Source organism: Mustela lutreola, chromosome 11 (genome assembly GCF_030435805.1).
Source record: "Mustela lutreola isolate mMusLut2 chromosome 11, mMusLut2.pri, whole genome shotgun sequence".
Taxonomy (NCBI): Eukaryota; Metazoa; Chordata; class Mammalia; order Carnivora; family Mustelidae; genus Mustela; species Mustela lutreola.
Genome location: NC_081300.1, coordinates 60,113,431 through 60,132,293, shown reverse-complemented (window position 1 = coordinate 60,132,293; position 18,863 = coordinate 60,113,431). Strand labels below are relative to the sequence as shown.

Below are 18,863 nucleotides of genomic sequence, written 5' to 3'. Positions count from 1 at the left end.
AAATACCGCCGCTAGGGCCGGCCCTCGTTACCGTAAATACTGCAGCCTGGGTGGTTCCGTTGCAAATACCACCGCAGGCTCCACTCTGGTTACGGTAAATATAGCCGCCTGGCCCGACCCCCAAGACAGTAGGCACCGCCTCGCGTTTGAGTCTTCGATACCGTAAATACGGTTGCCCGAGCCGGCCAGTGCCGCAGTGGCGGTGGTGGTGCCGTCACCACCCAGAGCTGCCATTGCAGCGCTCGAAAAACACACTGGCTTTGATCTGGGACAGTGGTGAATAAGAGCGGGAAGCCAGACAAAAGGCTGGAGGTGCTAGCTTTCAGATCTCGAATTGCCGGGTGTATTACCTGCAGAGATCACCTTGCCTCTTTTTCATTTACACACACCCACACATCGGCACACTTTTCATTCTTACCTTAATTCTTTTATGCCTTTGATCTCGACAAAATCTCCAAATCCGGAGGTCCATGACATCATTTAAAAAATTACACTTACTAGAATATTGAAAAGGAGAACATGTCATTGTCATCTACTATATTATATTTGCTAAAACAAATACATGGAATTGCACTCTGTATCCTTTTTTTAAATCCACAGTATAGGGCGGAGAGGAGCAGAGGCTATTCAGGCCAAGTGCCCTTTCTCCAGGCCTCCTTTGGATACAACCCCACCAGAGATCTCGACTGTCTCTACTATTTCCCACATAGTATCCATCGTCTTAGAGAGGAACTGCTGAAAATTTCCATAGTTTTTAAGAACTCTGCTCTAACACGTGTTCCTTAATTTCTACCAAATGACATGAAATATGATAAATATATCTAATGTAAATCCCATTAAAAGCAGCAGATTGGTCTGTTTCATGCAAGGCCTGCTAACAAGGGTACACTGTACCCACTGGCACTTGGTTGTAAATACTACATTTGATTAAATATTTAACTTTTTTTGAAAGAGAACTTTTTATTACTTTTACATACAGAAAATTCAACAGTGTCTGCTCATTTTGGTGGCCTGTTTGGTGGCCCGTTCTTTAGCCTTTGCCTTTTCCAGCTGGGCAATGTGAGCTGCTGACTTTGGATCCAGGATGGTTGCTCTCCAGTGATAGTAGATCTCATTATATCTGTCATTGTAATTGGTCCTGATGGCTTCCACCAGCTTAGCTGGAGCTCCTTTGTCTTCCTGTGTGAAGGCCACAGTGGAGCAGGTCTTCCTGTGGAATGGACACCCCAGCCTGGCCTTCCCCTTGACAATGCAGTAGGGAGCCCCCATCTTACCACACAGGGTAGGCAGGAAGACAGCCAGCTCAATGGGGTCCGCATCATGGACAATCACTACCAGCTGAGCCTTCCTGTTTTCTGCCCAGGTGGTGACATATTAACCCCCGCTTGAAGGACAGGTGACCTCTGAGTGGGGATATTCCCTTGGACGGCAGCTTTCTTCTCAGCCCGGATCAACAATCTCTGCTTCTTCTCTTGCTTTGTCTCTGGTCTGTGTTTGTGGGTGAATGTAAGCAGTCGCTTCTTGACGGTCCAAGGCCATGGTGAAGTGGTTAAAATCACAGGAGGCACTTTTGGACATTTTTAGAGAGTAGACCTTTGCCGCTAAAGCTGGATGTAGCAGGGGCATTTGTCCTGTCCGATGCCAAAATTCTTGGGCCTTTTCTCAAACAGGGTATTGAACGCCTTCTTGGTCCCCCGTTTCTTCACAATAACAAGAGCCGGGGCCCCATTCTTCCTCTTGCCTTCTTTCCTTTTGGCATCTTGGATGGCTGGAGGAGAGGCTACATTTTGATTACATTTTTAAAAAGGAAATTGGAGATCTAGATTCACATTTATTTTAGGGCCCTATTAATAACAAATGTATATACCATGTAATGTTTTGGACCTAACATTACCCCCATATTCACCAAAATTAGCTGCACTTTTAGGTTTTTGAAGAGTAGTAGGACTACTATAGAAAATCTAACTGAGAAAACAGAGAAAGCTATCAAATATCAGTGTGATTTTTGCTATTCACCTGCCCATATTCCATTTATCCCTTCACTTATTTAGGATTTATCAAGCACCAACAATATGCTGGGCATTCTGGTTGGTATCAGGTGAAGCAAAAGACATGGGTCCTTATGGTGTGTATACACTAATGAGGTAAAAATATGTTTAATCATATATGTATAAGTTAATAGATTTATGATATATTTCAAATTATGCAAATGCTGTGAAGGGAAAGAAGAGGGTTCTCTAAGAAGTAATAAGGGAAGGCCCAACTTAAAATTGGCAAAGGAGGCAAAGAAAAGGAAAACACTGATTCAAAGGAACCCATGGATCCCTATGTTTATACCAGTATTATTTATAATAGCCAAGATATGGAAGCAAACCAAGTGTCCATCAATAAATGACTGGATAAAGAAGCTGTTTCCATATATATATTTGAAAGAGAACTTTTTACTTTTATGTACAGAAAATTCAACAGTGTAACATAAATACACAAAAATTCAATAATACAACTATAAAATTATATTAGTAATGTATATTACACATATATTATATATAGTATCATATACATATATACACACTGAAATATTAGTCAGCCAAGAAAAAGAGTGAGATCTTGCCATTTGCAACAGGGATGGACCTAGAGGTTATTATGCCAAGTGAAATAAATCGGGAAAAGACAAATATCATATGATTTCACTCATATGTGGAATTTAAGAAACAAACCAACAAAGAAAAGAGACAAGCAAAACCCAGACTCTTAAATACAGAGAACAAACAGGTGGTTGCCAGAGAAGAGGTGGCTGGGGGAAAATGGGCAAAATAAGTGATGGAAATTAAAGAGCACACTTATCATGATGAGCAATGAGTACTATAAAGAATTAAGTCATTATATTGTACACCTGAAACTTCTAGGACACTGTATGTTAATTATACTTCAGTAAAAACAATGGTAGGGGAAGAAGTTCATGTGTGATACAGGGAAAGCCATTCAGAGGAAGAGATATTTGAATTGAGAAGAATATGTACCAATTCTTTTCCTGTTATAACTTATTAAGCTTTATCAACTAATATCACAAGAGATGGATAAAATTTTATGTATTGAAGCCAGGTGAAAACAGAAACAAATATAGACTTTTAAAAATTTATTTTAGAGAGAGAGAGAGGACCTCTCTGGAGAGGAAGGAGGGACAGAGAGGGAGGATGAGCAGGGGAGAAAGAGAGAATCGCTCAAGCAGTCTCCACGTGGAGCACAGAGAGCACTTGGGGCTCGATATCAAAACCCTGAGATCATGACTTAAGCAAAACCAAGAGTTGGATGCTTAACTGAGTGAGACACCCAGGTGTCCCTAGTACAGATTTTAAAAGTACATGAATTAATTTGTATCTAGAGGAAATTTACTCAGTTAAGGATTTACTTAGAGAGATAGAAGACAACATTGTCTGTTGGTACTGAAACTGAAAATAATTTCTTAAAATCCTGTTAATAGAATCCTAAGAAAGAGCTGTTGGGGACCCATTTTGGCCACATTTCAATTTCTTTCAGCACTTTTAATTACATACCAGTTGTAAAAAATTGGATTATGTGTTCTCTGCATAGGATAAATTAGAATAAAATATTTAATATTTATATAACACTTTAGTTAAATTTAATGTTTTCTCTTCAATCCAAGGTTGATTTTTAATTCATGTATAATTAGGTCATACAAGTAAGCAATTTCTAATGTCAAAGAATGATTACAAATCTGAAAACAGAAATCATGAGGGAACTCTAAAGTAAACATAAAATTATAGCATATAAGATATAATCCAATAGGATTATTTCAGTCAAAATTAATTTTCCTTTGAACTAAGAACGATCAGAAGTAGATACGTTGAAAAGTTTATGTCTTAGGTCTTTGTATGGAAATCATGTTCCGTTGATGAAAGTAGCATATTATTATTGCACATTTTTGCAAATTTTCACACTGTTTAATTGGAAACTTGAGTAAAATTGTAGAAATGAGTTAAGGCCAATTTGGCTTCTTTCTCCCCAGGTGGAGCTATATTTGAGTAGCATAATGTATTATAGAGGAATGATTAAACAATGATACCTTCTCAAGAATACAATAATAATGTATCCATTAAAAATGAAAGAGGGCTCATTTCCTATAACGCATGTTTTCTCAACCTTGGCATTATTGACTTTTGGGGCTAGATAAATTTGTTGAGGGAGGGAGCTGTCCTGTGTATTATAGGATGTTTAGCAGCATCCTTGGCCTCAACCCAGTAGGTTCCAGTAGTACTCTTCCTCAGTAGTGACAATAACAACAACAAAATATCTCCAGGTATGCCGAGTATGCCCTTAGGCAAAACTGCCTCAAGTTCAAAACCGTAGTTACCATAGATTGGCAGAGTAGTAGCTCAGTTGGACCGATAAATTAAAAGATATGGTATTTATATCTCCTATTTTAATGTACTGGAGAGTAACCAGAGCAAGTCTATCCTTGAAATATAAGTATCATAGGTAAGCTTTGTGATTTGAAGGCTTTTTTGCTTGAGGACACTTCCCAGTTCACCATTAGTGGGTGGCAGAAAGCCACAATATTACTGGCACGACTGGCTACATGATTTGGGGGGCCCCGTGCAAAATAAAAATCCCATACCCCTTGTTGAAAATTTAAGAATTTTAAGGCAATGATAACGGAGTATTAAATCAGCCATGAAGTCCTCTGCGACTTTGCAGATAACATGCCAATGAAGCTGGGCCCACTTAATGGCTTGAGATCTCAGAGAATAGAATTTGGAGGTGGAGAAATAGCCCAGAAAATTAGTAGTGAAATTCTAGGAGGGAGGAAACTTTAGAAATGTGAGCCCCACAAATCTGCACATAAAATCCACTCATGTCTTTGGTTGACTACTATCAACAATGCAGGAGGAGACCCTGGGAGCCTGACGAGAACACCTAAAAAATATAAAGGGACAGAGCAAAGATTTCATCTTCTTTCTTCAGGACAGACAGATTTTTTTTTTAATTTTTATTTTTTAAAAGGTTTTATTTATTTGACACAGAGAGTGATCACAAGTTGGCAAAGAGGCAGAGAGAGAGGAGGAAGCAGGCTCCCTGCTGAGCAGAGAGCCCGATATGGGCCTTGATCCCAGGACCCTGAGATCATGACCCAAGTCTAAGACAGAGGCTCGACCCGCTGAGCCATCCCGGTGCCCAGGACAGACACGATTTTGAGTTCAGCTATGTTAACTAGTTTAGAGAAAAAACATAGCAAAGCAAAAATCATTCATTCGAGAGATATAACAGAAAATAAAGTCCCTACAAGATATCATTTATAATTCCCAGAGTCCAATAAAAAGCATTAGACAAACACAACAGACAGAAAAATGTGACTTGTACTTAAGAAAAAAAAAAAAAAAGACAATAATTGATGACCAGATGAACCAGATGTAACAATTAACAGAGAGGGACTTTAAAGTAGTGACCACAAACATATTCAAAGAGTTAAAGGAAGATATGCACATAAAGAATGAACCAATGGATAATCTGGAAAAACTGAAATTATAGAAGAGAAACAAATGGAAATTCTTAAACCCAGAAGTACAATAACTGAAATTAAAAAAAAAAAAATCATTGCATGTGCTTACCAACAGGGGGAAGACAGAAAAAGGACAAATTGATGAAATTAAAATTAGATCCAGAGAAATGATCCAACGTGAAGAACAGAGAGGAAAAAAACAACTGAAGAAAAATAAACAGCTTCTCTGAGGCCTGTTCACCAATATTAAGTGGTCTAAACAAAGAGCAATTAAGAGTCCTAGAAATAGGTGAGGATGAAATTGGGATAGAAATAACATTTGAAGAAGTAGTGGCCCCAAACTTCTGATATTTGATGAGACATCATTAACTTACAAATCCAAGAAACCCAGTGAACCAGAGGCAGGATTAATATAAAGAAGAATGTACACAAGCATGTATGATAAAAGAGTTGAACTTCAAACATGAAGAGAGAAATGTAGATGTAGCCAAGGACTCCAGGGAAATGATGTATAGGGAGCAGCCTATGAAAAATGTTGGCTTTTCCTCAGGAACAGCAGATGCCACAAGACAGCAAAACAGCATTGCTGAAGTGCTGAAATATGGAAAAGTATTACCAACCCAGAATTTTATATCTTACCAAGCTATACTTCAAGAATAAAATGGGAAAAAAAAAAAAAGTAACATTAGGGATGCCTGGGTGGCTCAGCAGTTTGAGCCTCTGCCTTCAGCTCAGTTCATGATCTCAGGGTGCTGGGATTGAGCCCCACATTGGGCTCTCTGCTCAGCAGGGAGCCTGCTCCCCCCCACCCACCTGCCTCTGCCTACTTGTGATCTCTGTTATATAAATAAATAAAATCTTCTACATAAAAAAAGTAACATTAAAGAAAATAGGAGACAATGGGCATCAGGTGACCTGCACTATGAACAATGCTAAATGGAAGTCTTATGGCTAAAGTGATAGAGGACACCAGGTGTTGCCAGGTGGAAACTCAGATCCAGAGGAAAAATAAAGACCAGTGGAAATGGTAAATATGTGGGTGAATCTGAAGACTATATGTTTCTTTTAAAGATTTTTTTAAAAAACATATGCTTATTTAGGGAAAAATATTAACAGTGTATTATGGGTTTATAGTGTATGCAGGTGCAATCTATGAAAATGTTACAAAGGGTGGGGAGGGCAAAGGGACTATACTCTCACCACGTTCCAGTGTTTGATGGAAAGTAGTGTTAACCATAAGTAGGTTGCGGTAAGTTATCAACTGAATTTCCTTCAGGGATGAAACTGTTCTATATCTTCATTGTTCTCTCAAGTAGCCACTACTTACATGTACTTACTGCACACTTGGAATGTGGGTATTGTCACCTGAGAATTAAATTTTAATTGCTTAAAAACCCCCAAACTCTTAGCTACAGAAAACTGGTGGTTGCCAGAGGGGAGGTGGGTGAGATGATGGGCAAACTAGGTGAAGGGGATTAAGAGGTACTAACTTCTGGTTATAAAATGAGTAAGTCCTGGGGATGAAAGGTACAGCACGGGGAATATAGTAAATAATATTGTAATAACACTGGTGACAGGTGGGGACTGCACCTACCATGGTGAACTCTGAGTCAATGTATAGAATTGTCAAATCGCTATGTCGCACACCTGAAACTAATGTAATGTTGTATGTCAATGATACTTTCATAACTTATAAAAATGAAGTCCATGGTGGCATGTGGCTAGTGGCTACCATTTTGGACGATGTAGCCACCAAAAAAGAGTGAAAAGTGGGATGCCTGAAGAGCAAATTGGGGAGGAAAACTGAAATACCACAACATATTCAAGTAGCCCCGAAAAAAGAAGAAACAGAGGGAAACAAACAACTGAACCAAATAGAAAACAAATAGCAAAATGGCTAACTTAAATCCAACTATTTTAATAATTAAATGAAAGTGGACTAAACCTTTTAATTAAAAGATTTTATTCATTTATTTGACACAGAGATCACAAGCAGGCAGAGAGGCAGGCAGAGAGAGGGGGGGGGAAGCAGGCTCCCCACTGAGCAGAGAGCTGGATGCGGGGCTTGATTCCAGGACCCTGAGATCATGACCCGATCTGAAGGCCCACTGAGCCACCTAAGAACCCCTACTTTCTACTGACACGGGTAGGTTGATAGTAAAAAGAAGGAAAAAGGTATATGATAGTGTATTGGATTCCTACTATTGCAGTAACAGATTACCACAAGCTAAGAAGTTTAAAACAACAGATTCTCATTCTTTCACAGTCCTGAAGGTCAGCAGTCAAAATGCAGGTGTTGGGAGGGCCATGTTCTCTCTGCAAGCTGGGGGGAAAAATCCACCCTGACCTCCTCCAGCTTCTGGTGGCTCCCAGTGCCCACTGACTGTGGCTGCTTCACAGCAATCTCTGCCCTTGTGATCACTTGCCTTCTTCTTGTGTCTCTGTATGTCCTCTTCTGTCTCTTATAAACACAGTCTTATTAGATTTGGGGCTAATATGATCCCATCTCTATCCTTACCTTAATTATAATCTGCAAAGACGTTATTTCCAAATAAGGTCACATTCTGGGGTTTTTTTTGGGGGGGGAGGGCATGAATTTTTGAGACATGCTGCTTTACTCACTACATATGGAAATATTAGTCATGAGAAACCTGGAATGGCTACATGAATATCAGGCAGCATAGAATTTATTATAAGGAGATTTGCTGAAAGCAAAAAACACTACTTCATCATGACGAAAGGGTCAATGCATCAGGAAGACATAACAAATACAAACACTATAGCCAATAATTGCAAAATGCTACTCCCAAATTTTAGTGAAATGTTCACTGACATAGACCAGAACGGGGCCAAAAAATATACCAGCAAATTGTAAAACATTAAGTCTTAGAGAGCATGCTTTCTGGCCATGATGGAATTTAGTCAGCAGGACAATAAGGTATCCAGAAAATATCCACACATTTGGAAATTAAGGAATAGACTTCTGAATGATCCATGGTTCTTTGGAAAGTTCAATAGAATTACTAAATTCCTAGCAAGAAGTAGAGAAAAGGGAAATCATCAATATTAGGGATAAAAGAGGGAACACCGCAGTAACTTTATTCATCAAAATGACATAGGAGATTGTTATGGACAAATTTATATCAACACATTCAACGATTTAGGTGGAATGGACAAATTCTTTGAAAATACAATTTAATGAAACTAACAAAAGAAGAAACAACAACAACAAAAAAACTGAATAGTGGCGTACCTAGCAAATAAATGGAAATTGTTACTGAATATGTCCTCTCAAAGAAAACTCCAAGTATTGACTACTTTACTGGTGAATTCTATAAAACACTGAAGGAAAATAATAATACCAATATTAAACTCAGAATAAAGAGGAAGAAAGCATTTTAAAACTCAGTGTCTTATTTGAAGCCGGCACAACCTCAATACAAAGACTTGACCAATACAATATAGGACTTGACCAGTACAATATAGGACCAGGATATTTTAGGCCAATATGGCTCACGAATGTAGATGCAAAAAAGCTTTAAAAATATTAGCCATCCATGTATGAAAATAATATGTCACAATCAAGTGGGATTTATCCCCATGATGCAAGGTTGATAGAACACATTCTCTGGATTTCCAAATGACATAACTGGGAATATTCAAAAGACTAGGGGTCCCTGGGTGGCTCAGTCAGTTAAACATCTGCCTTCAGCTCAGGTCATGGTCCCAGGGTCCTGGGATCAATTCCTGCATGGGGTGGGGAGTCTTTGCACCGGGAATCCTGCTTTTCCCTCTACCTGCCTCTACCCTTGTTCGTGTGTACTCTCTCTGACAAATCAAATCTTAAAAAAAATACACACACCCACACCCATACCCACCTGCACACACACACACAAAGGAATAATCTTAAAAGCATTCTAGAAATAACATGTGAGTTTAGCCAGGTCTCAGGATACCAGGATACCAGGTCAGTATACAAAAATAAATTACTTTACTATATCCTAACAAAAACACCACCACTGCCACTGCAACTGGAACATGGAATTTTAAGAATTCCACCTACAGTTGAGCCCCAACTACAGAATGGGAATAAATTTGATAAAATATGTAAAAAACCTCTACATTGAGAGCTACAAAACATTGTTGAGAGAAATTAAATACCTATATACATGGAGAGGTATAAACATGAAAGACTCAGTATTGTTCTTTCCCCCAAATTAATCTAAAGGTTCAACGCAGTATCAATTATAACCCAGAAGCCATTTTCATAGGTGTTAAGAAGCGGATTATAAAAAATTGATATGGAGATGCAAATGGCCTAGAATATCTATAGGAATCTTGGTAAAGAGAACCAAAGCTGGAGGACTTATACCACCTTTCTTCAAAACTCACTGCAAAAGGACAGTAATCAAGATAGTATGGGACAGAATGTTTATAGCAGCAATGTCCACAATAGCCAAACTATGGAAAGAACCTAATGTCCATCAACAGGTGAATGGATAAAGCAGATGTGGTATATATACACAATGGAATACTATGCAGCCATCAAAAGAAATGAAATCTTGCCATTTGTGATGATGTGGATGGAATTAGAGGGTATTATGCTTAGTGAAATATGTCAATCGGAGAAAGACAACTATCATATGATCTCTCCGATATGAGGAAGTGGAGATGCAACGTGGGGGGATTGGGGGGTAGGAGAAGAATAAATGAAACAAGATGGGATTGGGAGGGAGATAAACCATAAGTGACTCTTAATCTCACAAAACAAACTGAGGGTTGCTGGGGTAGGGGGGCTGGGAGAGGGGGGTGGGGTTATGGACACTGGGGAGGGTATGTGCTATGGTGAGTGCTGTGAAGTATGTAAACCTAGCGATTCACAGACCTGTACCCATGGGGATAAAAATACATTATATGTTTATAAAAAAATTAAAAAATTTAATAAAAATTAAAAAAAATACTGTGGGACACAAGTATAGGCAAATTTGTCAGTGAAATAGAATGCTCAGAGCAGAAATAGACCCACACTAACACGGTCTATTGGGTTTCAACAAAGGTGCCAAAGTTATTTAACAAGAGGAAGGTTTTTCAACAAATTGCAGTGGAACAACTGGATGTTCACATCAATGGGCCCTATCCCCTACCTCACATCATACACACAAAAGAAATGGGCATTGAACAGAGTCTTAACTATGAAATCTAAAATTATAAAGCTTTCAGAAGAAGATGTAAGTGGATAATTTTGTGACATGGGGATAGAAAAATTTCTTGTGTAGGATACAAAGAAATTAACCATAGAAGAAAAACTGGACTTCATAAAATTAAAAACTGCTTAACCAAGAGATACCGTTAACATGGGTAGACTGAAAGTATTTGCAATACATGAGCTTTGACAAACCAGCAAAAATAAGATACCTCAAAAATGTGAAATACTTGAATGCTCTATGAAGGAAGATATGATTGGCCAACAAGCAAATGAAAAAAAGATCAACATCTTTAGTCCTCAGCAAAATCAAATTTATATTGTATCAACTAAAATGGCTAAAATTGAAAAGACACTCAACACCAAGTGTTGGTGAAGATGTGGAGAAACCAGAACACTAAAGTTTCTCTAGTGGGAAAATATAATGGTCCCATCACTTTAGAAAAAAACAGTTTTGGGGCGCCTGAGTGGCTCAGTGGGTTAAAAGCCTCTGCCTTTGGCTCAGGTCATGGTCCTGGGGTCCTGGGATCGAACCCCACATCGGGCTCTCTGCTCAGCAGGGAGCCTGCTTCCTTCTCTCTCTCTGCCTGCCTCTCTGCCTACTTTTGAGCTCTGTCAAACAAATAAAATATTTTTAAAAAAACAGTTTTGCACTCTTATTTTATAAAAGTATACATTTACTTGTCCTTTAAGCCAGTAATTCCACTCCTAGGTATTTATCCAAGAGCAGTTTAAAGATGTGACCACAGAAAGATTTGTAGAAGAAAACCTAGCAGGCTTTTTGACAACAGCCCCAAACTGGAAACAACACAAATACCCATTGTCAGGACAATGACTAAACAAATTCTAGTATATTCATACAATAGAATATTACTCCTAAATAGAAAGAAACAAACTACTAATGAATTTTGCAACATGGATTAATCTCACTGGCATTTTGCTGAATGAAAAAAACTGACACAAAAGATTACACATTCTGCTTGCTTGAAGTTCTGGGACATAACAAATTCAAATTGAAAGAAATAACAATGGTTCTCTGGTGGATAGCATTGAATGAATTTTCAGGGATATAAAGAAGATTTGATAGGATAGGGTGTGGGTTATGTCCATTTCTCAAAATTGTACAACTAAGATCTGGGAGTATATTATATGTTATATCATTATTCATTATATGTTATATTATATGTTACTTTAAAAAACCCTAAAATCTGGTGGAGTGTGAGAAGTGGGTCGAGGTCCAGATGATCTAAGAATAGCAGAATGTTTGTAATTGTTGAAGCTGGGTGATTGACATATTTGGGTTCATTATACCCTTCTGTTTACTTTGTGTATGTTTGAAATTTTGCTAATAAAATGTTTAAAAGTCATGAACTAATAAAAAATATATGACATTATGATAATGAAAAATGTTGACAAATTTAAGGACATACAAAATATTCATCAAAAATGAAAAAAATGAGCTTCTACAACAGCACATTGTGGAAAAGAAGCATCTTAATGCATGGAAAGTCACTGAAAACCTGCTTTCTAAAGTGTAAGTAATGTTGTCTCTGTTGAATTATGGGTAAGTTTTTTTCTTTGTTCTCTTTTCCATTCCTCCCCCGCCCTTAATGAACACCATCATTCTATTGACATCTTTCTTGCAATTTGTGCAGATAGATGAGATCTAGTTCAATCCAAACCTCGTCTGGCATTTTGTTTTTCTACATCTCCACAAGTGCAGAAAAGGACACTAAGACCCAGGAGGGATGAATTTGCTTCTCCTAACCAGATTCCAGGCAGCTGAGACATTCAGAGTACAGGCACCTTGGAGATGCTGTAGGTCGCTTCCAGACCACCACAACAAAGCAAATACAGCAAAAATTTGAGTTAAAGAAATGCTTTGCTTCACCAGTGCATATAAAATTGACATTTACACTATATTGTAGTCAGTCTATCAAGTGCACACTAAGTCTAAATTATTAGCATTCTGTCTAAAAGGATAATGTATATACCTTAATTAAAATTTTTTTTTGCTAAAAAACGTTAACTATCACCTGAGCTTTTAGCAAGTGGTAATTACTGATCACAGATCATCATAACAAATATAATAATAATGGAAAAGTTTGAAATCTTGAATTACCAAAACACGACACAGAGACATGAAGTCAGCAGATGCTGTTGGAGAAACAGTGCTGGTAGACTTGCTTGACACAGGGTTGCCACAAACCTTCAGTAAGGCAATAAAACAAGATATGTCTATAGTGGGTTAATACACCCATGGGCTGTGCACAGTGGTTTTGCTGGAATTCCAATAGAAAATAAAAAGACATCTTGGTAAACTTGTATTTTATATCTAGATTCTTTTCGTATCTGTCTTGTAGGTTTCATAACAATCATGATATAGTAGAATGACTGGTAACATGCACATGTTAAGGTTTTGAGCTAAAATTCACTGACTTGGGTGAACAAAACTATTGGAAAACACTGATTTAGAGGATATTTGCCCAGCTGTGCTACTTGGGGAGCTCCTCACAAGGCATGCTGGGAGGCCTGGGGTGGGACCTTCCTAGGCTGTTGGAACGGGTTTCCGGTGGGGAACTGGAATGGCATGGGGTTCTGGTTGCTGGTCCCTAAGCAGAGACTAGCCTGTGGATCACAGGTCAAACCAATGTCATGAGGAAGATCCCCAACATTTGTTCTAAACTAGCACCCCAAATAGTTCAACAATCTTCCACGGTTGGGGAATGAATGGATAAAGTGAGGCACAAAGAAGTGAAATCACGGGGTGCCTGTGTAGCTCAGTTGGTTAAGCGTCTGCCTTTGGCTCAGATCATGATTCTAAAGTCCTGGGATCAAGTCCCATGTTGGGCTCCCTGCTCGGCAGAGAGCCTGCTTCTTCCTCTCCCTATGCCTGCTGTTCTGTCTGCTTGTGCTCTTTCTCTAGTTCTCTGTCAAATAAATAAAAATCTTAAAAAAAAAAAAAAAAAGAAGCGAAATCACTAACATCATGGAAATGGACTTAGAATATTCTTGATATTCCTTATATTTAGACTCTGTTTGAAAAGGCAACACTTAGCAAACTGAAAACAACCAAACCCTAGAGCTCCAAAAAGAAGGAAATCAGGAAATAAAGGGAGAAACATAACTACCATACTTTCCTTTAACGATGGATAAGACGTTATAATGATGCAATCTAAAATTAGATGTTTTCCTGCAATTTCATTGGCCTGACCCATGGATATCAGGTTGAATTGTGCATGAAGACTCTACTTCCAACACAGCACTCGAAAAGGAGCTATTTGATGATCACTATTTGATGATCACCAGGCTTTGTATGTACCCACATAAACAGTAAGCAACGAATATCCTGGGTATGATGAAAATAATCATTCACCAATGAGACAGGAGACATTTTTGCAAGCTAATGAAACCTGAAATGCCACACAAGCTTCACATCTCTTAGCTTTCTTAAACGGAGCTAGACATTTTGCATCTCAGACCATGTTTCTATTGTCAGGCAGTAGAACACCAGGACCAAATGAACAACCGGCTCGTTACTCACGGTGTGAACATACTGGACAATATGCATATGTATGTGTGTTTTGGAAGAGCGTGTGTGTGGAAGTGTCTGATTGCTTCCTGCATCTCCAGCAACGCCTGGCGCGTAGTGAGCTCTGAGGAAGCATTTGTTGCTTACCAGCTACAGTTGCCATCTGTGTGTGATACATCGTCTCTCAGAAACTTCTTTTTGTTTAGTTTTATTTTTATCAAAGTCGGATACACATACTTTAAAGGCAAATTGTTCTCTCATTTATGAAAACTGGCTTTCCTTTGCCAATTTTCCCCACCCATTTCTGGCTCTGAGGAGGCAGCCAATTTCAACTTTCTTAGTTTTTTGTTTTTTTTTTTTTTAATATTTATCTTACTCTTGTAATTTACATGTTTCCACTGCTACTGCTTGACTGTTCAGTTTCATTAGGGAAACATTAACATAAATGTTAACATTCCCTGCTTGCTGCCTCCTCCCCTCACATTGCCTTCTTCTTCTTCTTCTTTCTTTTAAGGAATTGATATGTAACTGACATGAGACATTCATTATGTGTGAAACATAATGATTTGAAATTAGTATGTGTGCTGCAAAATCATCACCCCAGCATGTCTTGTTAATATCTGTCAATATACACTGTTACAAATTTTTTCCTTGTAATGAGAACTTTCAAGATTTACTCTGTTAGCAACTTTCAAGTATGCAAGGCAGTACTATTAACTATAGTCACTGTACTGCACATTACTTTTTGAGGACTTTTGTACCTCTCAACCTTCCACCCATTTTTCCAGCCTTCCAACTCCCACCTTTGGCAAGCACCAATCTGTTCCCTGTATCTATGAGTTGCATTTCTTTCTTTTTTTTTTTTTTTAGATTTCGCATATAAGTGTGGTCATGCGGTATCTTTCTCTGTCTGACTTATTTTATTCGGCATAACGCCCTTAAGGTCCACCTATATTGTTGCAAATGGTAGGATTTCCTTTTATTTTACAGTGGAATTATATTCCATTGTATATATATTTTCTTGATCCATTCATCCATCCATGAACACTTAGGCTGCTTCCATGTCTTGGCTATTGTAAATAATGCTGCAACAAACACATCACTCTTCATGCCCTCCCCCAAATCCCATAGTGTTTTATTCATTTTTTAAAAAAAGATTTTATTTGAGAGATAGAGACAGAGTGAAAGAGAGAGAGCATGAGGCAAGGGAGCCTGATGCAGGTTTTGATCTGGGGACTCCAAAGGCAGGCAGTTTAGTCCAGTATTTAACATTTACAATCATTATGATCAGGTAAATTCCTGTTATTTTTAAAAATCTATTTTTTTTAAAGATTTCATTAGTTTATTTGAGGGAGAGAGAGAAAGAGAGTGAGAGAGAGAGGACAAGGGGAAGGGCAGAGGGAGAGGGAGAAGCAGGCTCCTGAGTAGGGAGCCCGATGCCGGGTTCGATCCTAGGACTTCCAGATCATGACCTGAGCTGATTGACCTGAGCTGATGGCAGAGGCCTAATCAACTGAGCCACCCAGGCACCCAGGCACCCTGGTAAATTCTCTCTACAGCTGAGCTACATAACTGATCAGAATCACTTTTCCATTTCTGTAGGGGGTTATATTTCCTCTAGAGTGAGTAATCCTCTGTCTACTTTGGTTTTCTACATTCTCATCACTAATTCAAATCTATTTTCCACCCTCCTATTCCTACCATAGTAGGAATCACCTCTCAACACATTCAAACATTAGTATTATCAATTACGTTGTCTGCTTCTATCTGCTCTCTCTTTCAGCCTGGGACATGGGTATTGCTGGGCTCTCTCCCTTCGCTAGGAAATTCCTCATCCTAGGTATTGTTTTCACCTCTTTTCTTTTGGTCTTCGCCTCCCTCCATTTTATTACAGTCCCTTTGAAAACAAAAATTCAATTGTTATGTAACATTTCATCATTTAGGCATACATTACTTTTCCTAATTATTCTGATTTTTTTTCCATAGGAAATGTTAGAAGCAGTATTACTGGTTGATATGAACTAACTTTTAACTTTTGTATATATATATATAATATATATATATATATTAATATATATATTTATTTATTTGACAGACAGAGATCACAAGCAGGAAGAGAGGCAGGCAGAGAGAGGGGGGGGGGGGAAGCAGGTTCCCTGCTGAGCAGAAAGCCCCATAGAGGGCCGATCTCAGCACTCTGAGGTCATGACCTGAGCAGAAGGCAGAGGCTTAACCCATTGAGCCACCCAGATGCCCCTTAACTTTTCTTTTAAAGACTTTCTTTTAGAACAGTTTCTGGTTCAAAGCAAAATTGAGCAGTAAGTACAGGTGCATAGCCTCTCCCATTACTGATATCTTAACTAGATCGATGCATTTGTTACAAATGACACACCTAATTTGACCCATTTGGCTCACTCTGGTGGGGTGTTTTCTGTGGACTTTGGCAGATACATAACACATGTCCCCACCATCAAATATCATACAAAATAGTTTCACTGTCCTTAACATTCTCTGTGCTTTGCCTATTCATTTCTTCTTTCCCATTGCTGGCAACCACTATCCTTTTATTGACAGCAGTTTTTCGTTTATTAGAATGTCATATGGCTGAAGTCATACAGTGTGTAGTCTTTTCAGATTGGCTTTTTCACTTAACAATACACATTTAATTTCCTCCATGTCTTTTCATGACTTGATAGCTAATTTTTTTTTTTTAGCACTGCACTGAATAATATTAATATTCCATTGTCTGGATGTCCCACAGTTTATTTATCATTCACCTACTTACTTCCAAATTTTGGCCATTATAAATAAAGCTGCTGTAAACATCTGTGCATCTGTGTGTAGGTATTTGTGTGGATGTAAGTTTTCAGATCCTTTGGGTAAAAATATCAAGGAGCATGATTGATCCCTTGTATATAGGATTCTCTACTTTCTGGCTGCTATGAATTTCTCTTTCTTGTTTTACTCTGTTTTGTAGAAAACATTGGGTTTTTTTGTTTTGTTTTGTTTTTAGAAAGGTGCATTGTAAGTAAACTTGCAGAGAACTTGCATATCTAAAAATGCCTCCCTCACCATGTTTACTTGCTAGTTTGGCTGGATATAGAATTTTGTATTTAAAATATTTTTCTCTTACAGTGTTTTAGGCATGAAGTTGATTTTTAGTTTCCAGTGTTGCTTTCAAAAATTTTATTGCTGTTCTGATTCTTAATCCTTCATATGGAACCTGGTTTTATTTTTCCCCTCTGGAAGTTTATGGGCTCTCTTCTTGCTTTCAGGGTTCTGAAATTTCACAATGTGAGTCTTGATGCTGTGGGTCTAATTGCATCTATGTGTTAAGTTTTTCCTTTCTTTCATTTTAAGGTATCACCTATTGGATTCCTTCAATGCAGATACTTGATGTTTCAATCTTGAGAAAATTTATTACTTGATTTTTTTATTCCTTTCTTTTCTCTGTTCTTTTTAAGACACCTGATCATTCAGATGTTAGACTTCATTATTTTATTTTTCTTCTCTTATTTTCCTTCTTGTTTTACTTCTTGTGTGGTTTTTCTTGACTTTGTATCCCAAGCATTCCTTGCTTTAAGAAAACCCCACAATACATATATTGAGATCTAACTCATAGTCATAAAATTTACCTTTTAAAATCATACAATTCAGTGTTTTTCCCCCCTAGTATATTCACAAGATTGTAAAACTGTTGCTTCTTTCCAATTCCCAAACATTTTCACTGACCCCAGAAGAAACTCTGTATCCATTAGAAGTTTCTTGCTCTTCCTTTCTCCTCCCAGCTTCTGGCAACAACGACTATTCTTTTTGTCTTTATGGATTTGCCTATTCTGGACATTTCATATGACTAGAATCATATAATATGTGGCCCTTACATCAGTATCTTTTACTTCATAATGTTTTCAAAGTTCATCCATGTATCATTACTTCATTCTTTCTGTTGTATTCCATATTTTACTTATCCGTCCACCTGATATGGGCGCTTGGATTATTTTCACTTTTTGGTTATTGTGAGTAACACTGCTATGACTGTTTCTGTACACATTTTGTGCAGATGCATGTTTTCATTCGTCTTGGGAATTGCTAGGTCATATGGTGACTCTGTTTAACTTTTGAGGAACTGCAGGGGCTGTACCATTTTTGCATGCTTACCAGTAATATAAAAAAGTCCCGATGCCTCCATATTCTCACCCACACTTGATATTTTGTTTGCCATTTGGTTATACCCTCCTAGTGTGTGTGTAAGTGGTATCTCATTGTGGTCTTGACTTGCATTTCCCTAATAACTAATGATATTGAGTCAAATTAATGATGTTTTATTGATTTTTTAAATAAGATTATTTGAGAGAGAGAAAGAGTGCACAAATTGGGGGGGAGGGGCAGAAGGAGAGGGAGAAACAGATTTTTGGCTGAGCACCGAAGCCCCAATGCAGGGCTCCATCACAGGCCCCTGAGATCATGACCTGAGCCAAAGACGGACACTTAAATGACTGAGCCACCCAAGTGCCCTTGATGTTGATTGATTTTTAAAGTCTACTATCAAACTCTTCATTTCCAACAGCTTTTTCCTTGGGTTGTCCTTTAGATACATATATAAAATATAA

General features: G+C 38.1%; 1 pseudogene; it reads right to left on the bottom strand.

Annotated features, from left to right (window-relative positions):
* Positions 1–984: 984 nt before the first annotated feature.
* On the bottom strand, positions 985–1,759 carry LOC131810968 (large ribosomal subunit protein eL8-like; annotated as a pseudogene).
* Positions 1,760–18,863: the final 17,104 nt, after the last annotated feature.